At 35.1% G+C, this 13,521-nt stretch overlaps 1 long non-coding RNA gene across 7 annotated transcripts; it reads right to left on the reverse strand.

The window, feature by feature from the left end:
• Nucleotides 1–351: 351 nt before the first annotated feature.
• On the reverse strand, nt 352–12,221 carry LOC132282648 (uncharacterized). 7 transcript variants are annotated; one of them, XR_009471811.1, is made up of 8 exons: nt 11,441–12,221; nt 8,734–10,840; nt 8,454–8,593; nt 7,020–7,104; nt 5,113–5,169; nt 1,576–1,636; nt 1,357–1,501; nt 352–439 (listed from the first exon to the last, which is right to left on the reverse strand). It is a non-coding gene; the product is annotated as an uncharacterized LOC132282648 (long non-coding RNA). The 7 variants fall into 7 exon arrangements; XR_009471812.1 differs by having other exon boundaries at nt 8,734–10,847; XR_009471814.1 differs by having other exon boundaries at nt 8,577–8,593; nt 8,734–10,351; nt 11,441–12,217.
• Nucleotides 12,222–13,521: the final 1,300 nt, after the last annotated feature.

Genomic DNA, 13,521 nt, shown 5'->3' on the forward strand with positions numbered 1-13,521 from the left:
CCAAGTATTAGTTTATGAATTAACAATGGTTGCTTTCTAGTTTCAAATATTATATTTTCAAAATATTCAGTAAAATATATCTTTATTTTTTCAGCAAACTATGATAGATGGTATGCTGAAAAAAACAAAAACCAAAACAAACAAACATATGTGTGTGTGAACAGAAAATCCAAGGACCCGTTTGGCTTCTAACTAGATATAGACAAACCTAATGAGACCTTCAAGCAGCGGTCCAATGTTGTCTTGCTTATAAGACGAACTAACAAACAAAAGGTGCTCTAACAACATTAGCTATATATCCTTTGCATCATGCTTATATAAATACTAAAAAAACAAAAGATTGATAATTGCCTGCTATCTGATCGGGAAGAGATTCTTTCTCTCTTCGAAAAGTCCGTCGGCTCAGGATCCACTACAAACAAGCAAAACCACCAAATACCTGTAAACACCAAAAAGAGATTTCAAGCAAAAATTTCACAGGAGATAAAAATAAATAAAATAAAATAAAATAATAAAAAACAGAAAGTTAAATTCTCTCTTCTGTTTTAAACTAATCACATGATACAGTCTAATAACATTCTTGAAGTCCAGCCACACAAAAAAGTCTCTTTAACTTTCAAAAGTTCATCAATTTGACCGCAAACAAAGGAAAAAGTAAAGAGCAACCAACAACTACTCAAAGAGCGAACAGAAAGAAAAATAAATAAAAATCCTTCGCACTGGAGGAAAATAAAAAACCTAGAATAAAAAAAAAAAAAAGTGTGGAGGAGACGGGATTTGAATCCGTGATGTCAAGGTGATGACCTTGCAAGTTACAAAACTGCTCTAGTCCGCACTAAAGAGAAAAACTGAGAACTAATAGACAAACAAGGATTGAATGTGCCCCTCTACTATTCCGATAATAAGCAATGAGAAACAACAAATCCATGAAATTTAAAATTTTCAAAATCAATCATTGGAATATAATAACCCTAGTTTTCCCCCTGAAACCCTAGTCGCCTTCAATACAGTGATTATACACCATGAAATCTTTTATATATAACAATTTGATTGCTTATAAATGAATTCTTATTGATTACACAAGGTGATGATTAATGTAACTTCATATTCAACTTTTAAAGGTTATAAATAAAAACCTTTGCAATCAAATGAATTTATTGAGAATATATTGATAAATTATTAAAAATATATTATATAGATTAAGGAAGATTAAAAACTAAACAGAGCAGCAAAAAGAGAAACACAGATGAAGGATCCATGAATTCTCATAACAGAAGGGTGGAAAAGAAAATATAGAAGAAAGAAGATTAAGAACTAAACAAAGCAGTAAAACATGGAAAGATGATGAAATAATACCACCCATGCGGTTTCACATCTTTCAAAACGTAGATAAGCACAAACCAAGACCAATTGAATGCTATCTCCCACAAGTGCTCCAACTGTAACATGACAGCAAGGTAATCGTCTTCAAATTCGAAAACTAGATACTTGTCCTTGCATGCTGAAAAAAGCATGACACTTGTCACGACTAAGGTAGGGAAAAAGTGGTAAGAAGAAAGAGATGCCAGCACTTACAGTCAACCAAGTGAGATAGGCGGTGAACGTTTTTTATTTGCGAGCCATTGAACTTCAAAACCTGCATAATCTTTATTTTCAGAGACGGATATGAATTGGAAAAAGCATCCCAGATATGAAGGGGTAAGAAACAACTTGCCTTCTTTTAACATAATTAAATAGCATAAAATACTAAACAGGCCTGTCATTGTCCCCAATTATAATAAGAGTTCAGAATTCAACTTTCGCAGAGGGAGAGAGAGAGATAGAGAGTATGAAATAGAATGCACATGCAAGAGGATTAACAAGCTAACCAGGGCCATAAGGTGTCATCGGTTATTTTAACCACCTACTCCTATACTCTCTTCACACTCCTCACAGTTAGAATAATTGAATTAAATTAGCCCATTAATAACATTAGTTGCCCAAAAAAAAAAAAAAAAAATCTGAGAGATGTAATTGGCATATTGATAGGTGACAAAAATCTCATAAAATGTACTCTCATGAGTGAAAAACACCAACCCATCAACCATCAAATACTAAGGTTGAGCTCCGTAATTGTGAAAGGGAACCTTGAGGCGAGAGCATTAGGAACCCAAATTAACCAACACCAAACAAAATTCACGTTAACATGGTATCAAATTTCACGTCATTAGAAAGGTAAGTTTCTCTTTGCATACCAAATGCACACGTGGATTCAAAACTACTTAAACTTTCATGAAAGCTACACCTCTATCCGCTACATCACCTGCAAACCTCAACTGGAAATTCTTATATCCAATACAAAAACTACATATTTGTGATTATTGGACAAATAGCATCAACGATATAGGTAAAAAAACATGTCTCAACCAGAGAAACATACACTACTGCAGGGGATACACTACTGCAGGGGCTACCCCAATTGGCCCAACAAGACAAGATCCTCTTTAGCTTAAGTTGATTATGTTATACAATATTGTATTAGTAAAATAAACATGTTTTCAGTCATTAAATCATTCAGCACATATCCCAATAAATTGTAGTGTAAGAGTAGGAAAGCTAGAGTAAAGGAGTGCAACAGTATTACCCTTGAATGTGAATTGCCAAGAAAGCAATTTGTGTCATTACAAGGTATTCCACATCTTAAATATTGGTTACAAGGACTTGTTAAATGTATTACTGTGTGTGTGGCCACTAAAATGAGCTGAGAAATATAATTTCTTAACACAATAAAAACACATTACTTTCCACTAATGAGGTAGAAAAATGCTAGCGCTCAGTTGATCTGAATGGCACTGTTTCTACACACTACACGCACACCACCAAAGCTTACAATCACATCCCCCGAAAAATTAAAAAATTAAATTTGATATTTACAATTATTATTTGATTCTCAGAATGTTAATCTTACAAAAAGCCAGAAACCCAAGAAACTTGCATCACTTTTTGTTAGGTAGGGAATTAAAAGAACTAGCAAAATCCAAACAAGATTACTACAAGAGGCTGATGAAGAACCAGGCATGGCCAGAGAGTTTGAATTGCTCATGACTTTCACCTATGCATGGAGAAGAGGCAAGGACAGATAGAGTTTATAGTTTTCCTATATATTTTAGGAATTATAATATATATGGGGTAGTTTGCAGTATTTCCTTTTAATACTAGGTTCGGGTGTGCCCATAAATAAGGTATGCTGTATTTCAACTTTGTTGAAACTAAGCATAGCTATTTTTAGCTTTCAGCATAGGCACAGCTACAATAGGATGCATGGCAATCATTCTTGACTTCCATGTATTTGTAGCAGTTATCTTGGACTTTAGGTCTTCGTACTGCCTATAAATAAATAGGCATATGCATTGAGTAAGAAAACCTTTAAAGAATATCGAAAATTGAGCATTGAATTGCAGATTTCCTTTCCCTCGGATTCTTCCTCTCTCGTCTCTTCTTCACTCTTTCTTCCCTTTCTTCTTCTCACTCTCTCTCTTCTGGATTCTACTTCACTCTCACTACTTATGTAACTTTTTGTGGGACTCTTCATTAGTCAACCTTACCATTGGATTAGAAACTCCTATCATGCTCGTCACATATGCCAGGTATCAATTTTATAGTACAATGGGAATTAGCAACAATGGATAGAGCCACCTGTAACCAATCGACTTCATATTCTGCATGCATGACAAGCATGATATCACATATATATATATATATATATATATATATATATATATATTGCATAGTTCCACTAGTTACAATCTAAGAAGCATGGACACGGATACGGGATACGGATACAACAAGACACCGACACGGCGACACGGCAAATCCAAAAAAATTAGGACATGGACACGGCGAATAGTGTATATATATATATATATGATGTGGTACTTTAAAAATTACAGAGTGTTACTATTTTTCATCAACCTCACAATGAAAAAAAAAACACAAATCATAACTCATAACTCATAACTAATAAACTATAAAAGAACAATGTTACAGAGTTATAAAACCAAATAAAAAACAAGACATTAGAATAATAACTAGTATCATTTAATCATCATTGCAACTTTACTCCAAATACAAAAGCATAGACAGAAAGGACTATTAACATTCATGACTGTTTAACATTCAGGACTTTACTGTTAGCACTTAACATTCACAAAAACCTAAAGGCTAGTCCCCAAAAAAGATACAAAAACAAGTCAGTGTACTATCATCTATTCCCATCAATCATTTGACCTAGGACTTTTTACCATTTATAATACCAAAAGGGTAGTACAAAACAAAAAAAAAAGAACTTATCAGCATTCAAAAAAAAAAAAAAAATTCCAAAAGTGTCCGTGCCGTGTCCGTGTCCACGGAGTGTCCGTGCCGTGTTCGCGGAGTATTCGTGCCGTGTCCAAAAATTCAAAAAAATTAAAAAATTCCAGACACGTTTTTTGGCATGTCCGACACGTGTCGGGGCGTGTCCAACGCATGTCCGTGTCCGACACGTGTTGGACACGGATTCTTCGCCCATTTTGGAGTGTCCATGCTTCCTAAGTTACAATTCACCGTTTGACAAAATTTTCATTTTTTTAACCAGTTACTACCATCTACTCTAAAAGCTTAAGCAATTAGAGTGGATGTAACTTTAATATTTAAATCCCACAACACGCACTTCACGTGTGGCCTTCCTTTGGTCTAACACGTGTTTTTCAATTTTTAATTAGGGTGATGGTGAGGTTTGAACTCGAGACCTTTGGCTCTGATACCTTGATAACTACCATCAACTCTAAAAGCTTAAGCTAATTAGAGAGGGCGTAACTTTAATATTTAAATCCTTCAATAGTATCCGTTTTAACATGACAATGGTCACAATATGGGATCTATGTCCAACACAAGAACCAAATCGGACACTCGGATCCTCTAATTGTGAATATTGATAGAGTGCCCAATAATAGAGATTCTACGATCTTGCGATCCATTGGCCTATGTCAAAAGCACTGCAATAAAAATAGTGCAAGTTTTCCTACACAATATAACATATTAGCAAATATAGATGCATATTAAGAATGTCCGAGTAAACTCTTAAAGGCAACATACCTCCTTCAAGACATTACTGGAGTCAGAGATGGGCTCAACTCTCTGCACAAGTACACCCTGCAGAAACCAGATATTGAGAATTAGAATGGAACCAAAGTTCACAGGAAGAAAGAAGTAGAGAAAATTCATGTTGAGTTTACTGTGAGAGAGCAATACATTAACTAAGGCAATCTAAACGAACTCAAGGCAAACGAAATACTGGATGCTTCACATTATATAATTATATACACAATAACATAAAAAATTTGCCGACCCCATCCATATGGAACAAAGGCAAGGATGATGATGATGAATCATTTTTCAACCCACACAAAATCTTAAATCTCAACTACTTAGGGCTAATAATAATATGTTATTTTTGCCATCAGATCTAAATCCACATATTCCTAGTAAGTTGATCATATTCACCACCTCAATCCATAACTGCTGTTCTTTTCAGAATCTCTCTCTGTTGCACTTGCTTAAACGTGAAACCAATTACGCCATAAGGTTCACTCTGGTCTACCCAAACAATTGCTATTGGAAAATAGAACCTCCACTCTGTAATGATTTCACTTGTTCAATTAAAAACCCATCCACAGCTGCTCAATTTTCAGCATGCAACAGTTGCAACTGAAACTCCATTGTTGAGTAATCTGTATATATAAATATATTTCTAAATTCTGAGGCAATCCTGCCTGAGTAACCAGCAGACAAGAGCATATGGAAGGCCATCACTTGATCTAGGACCTGAACCATATACATTTCAGTACAGGACCGGTTCACAATTTAAAACATGACTATCGGAGTAAATCAAATTGGACAGTTTACAACTTATTGTTCTTCTTTATCATGATAAATTGTCATTTTGGATCTCCTCTTGGCCAAATGTCTTCCTTTGGACCATTACCACCTCTGACCTCCCCTGTCACCAGTTCCTCCTCTCTACTTCTATAACCTCTTTGCCCAGTTTTCAACTCATCCTTCCATATCCCCCCCCCCCCCCCCCCCCCCCCCCCCCTCCTTCTTCCTTCCAAACATCCACCCCTCAACCCACTAGCAAATACAGTCACTCCAACCAAAACACGTACAGTAGAAACTAACAAAGAATTGAAATTACACCAAGTGTACAAATATAGTACCCATAATTTGTACTACCAATGATGCCAAAAATATAGATTGCAAATGATAGCAATCTGTGATAGATACTATGCTGTATCAGAAATATTTATATATATGACAACTCCAACATTCAGGAGTACTTCATGTAACAATGACGGTTTTTGGTTAATCTAATCAGCAACAAACTAAAAAGACCTAGGAACCACCCACCCACAAGCTTTTGACTCTAAGATGGTACTACGTTTCACTATGAAAAAGACCAATGATCAATTTTATACTAGTAACATATATCCCATTTGTACCACACAGAAGTGTAAGTAAGTTTTTAATTCACAGATTAGCATAACAATTATAGCATTCGCATTAAAGAAATATGAATAAACAACTTTTTAATACAGTTGAGAAAGAGGATAAATTGCTGCTATAACAAACAGATTATTATGAACAAACCAAGGATATTAAAATTCCAAGTATTAGTTTATGAATTTGCAATGGTTGCTTTCTAGTTTCTAAGATTATATTTTTGAAACAGCAAATCTATGATAGATGGTACACTTAAAATTTTCAAAATCAATCATTTTTTTTTATATAAGTTAACAATCAATCATTGGAATATAATAACCCTAGTTTTCGCCCTGAAACCCTAGTAGCCTTCAATACAGTGATAATACACCTTGAAATCTTTTATATATAACAATTCGATTGCTTATAAATGAATTCTTATTGGTTACACAAGGTGATGAATAATGTAACTTCAAACTCAACTTTTAAAGGTTATAAATAAAAACCTTTACAATCAACAGTACCTATTGTTGCATGACATTCCAACAGTTCTTGTGCAATATATAGCTGCAGAGGCCAAAAAAGACATCCATCGTCTTAGAAGCCACTCTGAGGGGGCACAAAAAAACACCAGTTATTTTACCAGACATCAGAACTGCAAACAAAAAAATTTTAAAATGCCAAACAGTAATGCTGTTAACAGTTCAATAAATATTTAAAATAGCTGCCAAACAACCACTTTGTTGCATGACATTCCTACAGGCAACATAAAAAAGTAATTGAAGATTGTGCAATCATATGGATAGCAAAAAAATAACAGTAGTGTAATTATTAACATCATAAAGAACACAGTTATGGCCAGCAAGAACTCTATACATTTCTTTCTTATATCCTACGCCTAGTCATATTATACACAGCAAAGAATAAGAAGCAAAACCAATCCAGGAAAGTGCTCTAAATTTTGGTCATGCTTTGGTTCTACCATGGAACTGCAAACAAAAAATAAGCTTCAGCTTTAGCATACAATTCGAAATTATTGATAAAAAGGCTTCAGGTCAATACACAGATAGAGACGGATAGAAAAGCAAAATACATATAATAGTAAGTATACAAGACAGTATCACCCAGAGATCAACCAAAAAGGGAAGAGCTCGGATATAATAAAAAAAATTAAAGAACGGATCAAGTCTACACTTAAAATGATAGACCATTTGCGAAGAGAAGAATGACGCAACACTAACTGCAAGAATCAACAACTGAATTTACCGCGCATAAACCCTGAGTTGTTGCTCCCATATAACAAGATGCCTGTCAACCCGTACTATCACAAATAAGATTCTTCAAAATTAGACATACGAAAACTCTCAAATGTGGGGCATTGAAAGACTCGATGGACTCCCATCAATTCCACCCCTTCCAAACAATTTCTAATGAGAGTTTGTTTACGAAGGACAAGTTGCAAGAAGACTTAATTCTTGCAACACGTCATCCATATCTTCCACATAAAACACAAGTTCTTAAGCTAAAAACTCCAAGGCTAAAATTAACGACTGAAACAAAACCAAAAAGAGAGAGAGAGAGAGAAGTCATACAATCTTACAATTAGTAGCTTTTCCATTGAAATTATTCTTTTCTTTTTTTTTTCCTAGTTGGTACTCACACACATGCCTCCACTGAGGCTTGAGCCCCTGACCTCCCTTTAGGAAGTAAAGGCCTGATACCACTAAACCACTGGCCCGTTGAAATTATTCTTATGAAACCTAAACCACAAAAGATCTAACATAAATATTCAGAAAAAAAAAAAAAAAAAAGTAATCTTAGTTCCTCTCAAGGATAAGGAATGACACCATAAAGAAAATGGAATGGTCCTTCTGCAACATGCAAGTACATATCAAGAGAGGAGAAAACAGACAGAGAAATCAGAAACCAAAAACCAAAAACCTTATCAAAGAAAATACCGAAATACTTGAGCAAGAAGCCATGCAAATATCAAGATAGAGAACAGCATCAACACTGGATAAATAACTGCAGTAAACTCCCTAGCGCAAACTGCTACTGTACAAGTTCCTTCAAAATGTTACCTTCAAGCAACCAGGGGCTACAATGAAGAGAGGGGAAAACAGACAAGAAATCAGAAAACAAACCCCTTACCAAGAAGTACTTGAGCAATAAACCATGCAGACATCAATATAGAGAAACAGCATTAACACCGTGGATAAATACCTGCAGTCAACTCACCTATGAGTTAAGAGTCATCTGAGAAAGGAACGGAGAAGTGGAGAATGCTAACTGCATTGCATGCTAACACCTGGGAGCTCCAAGAACCAACAACCAACAGCACTTTGTTTTCCTGGTAAGGTAGCTCCAACAGCATTTGCAATACATGTTTATATTTTTAATTGGGACCTCAAGCATTATAAGTGAAGATCCAACAGCATTAAACAATTAGGTAATGAAATCACAACTACATAAGTGTTCTGAAACATGTTAAGCCCCATCAATTTCAGCTACAATCCATTGCATCCCATTGGCAAGCAAAAGGAGAAATGCAATCGAAAAACCGAAGCAATACTTACTGAAATATAAACCATGTGTTAGTATCAGAATAGAAAGTTTCACAGCACAGCCACGCCACTGGATCTGTCCATTTCATTGTAGACTAACAATAACACTTGAAAAAAAAGGCAAAACACAAGCAGCTGCATCATGAAAAAAGGGCAGAAAATGTTCTCCACGCAGTCTAAATCTGTATATAGATAAACATAAATGGATATATTACCAATATAAACTAACAAAAACAAATAAACAAATCCCAATCATAAACAAGGATAAACTTACAAGTCTTCACCATGAGTCAGTATTAAGAGAGAAGCATCACACTTCATCCAAGTTTTATCAAGTATTCTAGAAAATTTGTTCAGCGTTATATTTTGACCACAGTACTAAATGTGAACGTCATCCATAATGCCCCAAAAGAAATAGAGATACAGTCAACTCGATTAAAACCCCAAAGAACACATTGCGCATAAACAATGCTACATCAAATACGAGGTAAAGTTAACCAAACATTCAGTTCAAATCGCCATGTTTGAAAAGGAAGAAGACAAGACCACTTTAGCAAAAGAATTGATTTAGAAACTTAAGACAAATGGACAAGATTACAAAAAGAGATGATGCTTTTGGTATTCCATGCTTATTCCGTGATAAAATACAAAAATGTAACACAGGATCATCTTAAAATATAATATCAATAAGCTTCCACGAAAAAGATTATCTCCAACAACAAATCTTGAAGATGATGTCATGAAATCCTACTCACCCCCAAATATATATGTATGTATGTATGTGTGTGTGTATGAATGTATATGTATGTATGTGTATGTGTGTGTATGTGTATGTGTATGTATGTATATGACACATGACAACAGCAAGACCTAAGGCATTCGAGTCCCATCTATTTTAGACGTAGTCCACTCCATTGGATCTAGAATGGCAAGCAGAAAAAATATGCAATCTCAAAGTTAGTAATGGAAGAAATGTTCAATGAACTAGTTCTGTTTTGCGGATAATGTACAAGTAGTTGGGCAAAATTAGTTGGTAGCTGTTTACAGTCTGAAAGTATAAACAGTAGAATGCAAACCACCAAAAAAAATTGGGACTAGGGAGCATGCAACAGAAAAGGAAAACATTAACAGCAAACAGAGAACTGCTGCCAGCAAACACCAGGAAGCAAAGAGCAAGCAGAAGCTCCAACACCCACAAAATGGACAATATGATTGACAAACTTTAATATTTCCAAGTGCAGGTATAGTGCCTCCTAAGATCCCATAAAAAACTAAGCAACCACTGTGAAATCCTGGAAATGAAACAACAAGCAATTAAACACCAACTATTCAACATGCATACACAAATGATTGCTTAATAAATACATTAGGCGAATGGCAACAACTAGTCAACCGAGATGCATGTAAATTGCTCAAATTCTGACAACAAAAGGACAAATATATATATATATATATACACACAAAAAAACACAGTAGCTGAAATGACCTAATTTCATAATTGATACAACATGAAATGGAAGTTGATCATCCAAGAGTCCAGCTCAAGACCAAACAGGAGACGCTTTCTATACTGCTTTCAACTAATCAAAGGAAAGGCTCTTTAACTTTCAGCATGTTCTTTAACGTGACTGCAAACAAGGGAAAAAGTAGAGAGCAACCGATAGAGAGGAGAAAAAAAAAAATGAGAATAAAATGAAGCGGAGACGGGATTTGAACCCGGGATCTCAAGGTGATGACCTTGCAAGCTACCAAACTGCTCTACTCCACACTAAAGAGAACAACTGAAAACTAATAGACAAACAATAATGAGAAAAAAACAAATCCATGACATTTAAAATTTTCAGAATCAATCATCTGACACTAAAAACCCTATTTTTCCCCTGAAACCCTAATCGCCTTAAAATACAGTGATAAAACGCACAATTGCCAATAATGAAATCTCAAATAGATATAGAACACACAGGAGTAAATAGTAAAAAAAAATATAACCAATCAAAATTAGTTACACCTTTCAATGAGAACCCCATTTTGTCAAATCTGCTAATAGTATCACCAACCTATTGAAAATTTGAATATCAAATTTATCTTTGTTTGAAAAAATTTCCCCAAAAGTTGTATGAAACTTATAGACGTCACGTATATACATGTATGTTCGAACTATATAGACATGATAAATTACCACTAAAAATAATTAGTAAAGATGAGATAAATTCAAAAAATCAACAAAAAAATGTTAAAGGTGATCGAAGTAAAACAGTGGCAAATTTATAATTGGTACAGAGATAAAGGACTGAACACGCGGGTGTGTGTATAGGTATACACATCTATATAGACAGAGAGAGAGAGAGAGAGAGAGAGAGAGAGAGAAGGGGAACACTAACCAAGCCTCTAGCTGGTTTTATCATGATGAGTGTCTGCCCGATTTTCCAGTGTCTGTTCCATTAGGGTTAGGGTTAGGGTTAGGGTTATAATTTGGGAGAAGATTGAAAGGCTCTGGTTTTCCAGTGTCTGCTATACTAAGGTTAGGGTTAGTGTTAGAATTTGAGATAGGATTGAAGGGTTGTGATTTTCCAGTGTATGCTCGATTAGGGTTAGGGTTAGAAGGGTTAGAAAAGCAAGATGCGCCGGAAGAGAGAACCACAAGGGTACAGCAGCTATCGCCATTTATGAAAAGAGAGCGTGCATTCTGGCGGGTGAAGAGTATAGCTCCTTCTCGGATGGGCCTTCTCATTGGGAATGTTAGCCCAATATAAGAAATGAAGGCCCAGAATATAACACACCAATTGGACCTAAAGTCGGTCCAGAGGGGGTAGCCCAATATGAGACCACTTGGGCCTCTCAATGAGCCCACAAAACGTTTTGGGCCACGTGTCCCCATTATCCTTCACGCTCATAGATGGCGCGTGAAATTCACTCCTTCCTTCCTCAAACAAACCCTGCAAGTTCCGATCAACACCCAATTCCACAGCTTCCTTCGTTCCTCCTCTAATCATCGCCCACCACAAGACTCGTCCCTCCCTTCCTAACTATCCGATCAGTTCGAAAAAAACCTAGAGAGAAAAAACAGAAAAATAAAATCTGAAAACCATTTTTGTTAAAGCTACTTTTTGTACCCTTAGTTCAATAACTAAAAACCTAGGGCTTGTAAATAGAGAAACACTTCTATGGCTGGTAAGAAAGAAGGAATGATGAAAGAACTTATGGAGGTGGAGAGGTATTAATGTACAGGCCAGTGCATCATATAACATATAGGGCTAATTCCATAAATTCCCACTACTTTCAAAGATTGATCATAAACCCCCCCAACTTGTTTTAGAAAACTTGACACTTTAAAAAATTCGCGTCCGACCCGTCCATGAAGCTGTAAAATGTCAAATTTGACCTTACTATTTAATATTAAATTAAAAATATCATTATTATTTTTGAAATTACAAAAATATCTCAATCTTCTTCCTCCCTTTCATCTCTAAACCAAAATAACCACCGTCATCCAAACATCTCTGGTTAGTCCGGTGCAGAGTTTTGGTCACCGCAAATAGTAGAGACCCACTACTTTCAATCGACCCATAACAGGTCACCAGTAACGATCATGAAGGTCACTGGAGCGCGACTTAGAAACCACCATGGGTTTGGCAACCCAACCTTCTTCAAATCGTGACCCAAGGTCATTCGCTGCTCTTCACAACGGCTTACCACAACAAGCTAATTTTCATTCCCATCATCAACACATGTGGTTTCGGAAATCTCAAGATCGTCGATCATTGCTCCATATGAGTGGCTGATTCTATGCAACTCAAACCAAAGTCATTGATTTTGTTTGCAACCCTCCAAAAATCACAAGAAAATTTATGTAATTCACAAACCAAAATGAAACCTTTACTAAAAATAAACCACCATAGATATATATATATATTTTGCAATATTATATATTGCAATTACACCAAATTACTCAAATTAACCCATTATTCCGTATAATTGCAATATATATAAATAAATAAATAAATAAATAAATAAATATATATATATATATATATATATATATATATATATATGAAGAACTGAAGAGAGGAGTGGTTGTGATTTTGGTTTAAAGAGGGGTAAAAGTTTTAGAGGGAGGAGGAAGAAGGCATGGGGGTATTTTCGTAACTTTAACAATGATAATTATATTTCTTAATTTAATATTAAATAGCAAGGTCAAATTTGATATTTTACAGTTTGGTTAACGGGCTGGATATGAATATTGGGGCAATGTGATTGCTTTTTAAAATATCAAGAATTTTTTAAAACAGATTGAAAGTTTACGATTAAAATTTAAAAGTAGTGAAAGTTTATGGAATTAGCCCTGAGATATATGTATAGTATATTGTACTCCTCTCTCTCACTCTTTATGTATAGTATATTGTACCCCACTTTAATCCATATTAGCATCTCGAATTCAGATTGTTTTCGAATTATTCTATTT

The sequence above is a fragment of the Cornus florida genome, unplaced genomic scaffold (genome assembly GCF_030987335.1).
Source record: "Cornus florida cultivar Cherokee Brave unplaced genomic scaffold, ASM3098733v1 CherokeeBrave_3.0.0_Hap2_Chr11, whole genome shotgun sequence".
Classification (NCBI taxonomy): Eukaryota; Viridiplantae; Streptophyta; class Magnoliopsida; order Cornales; family Cornaceae; genus Cornus; species Cornus florida.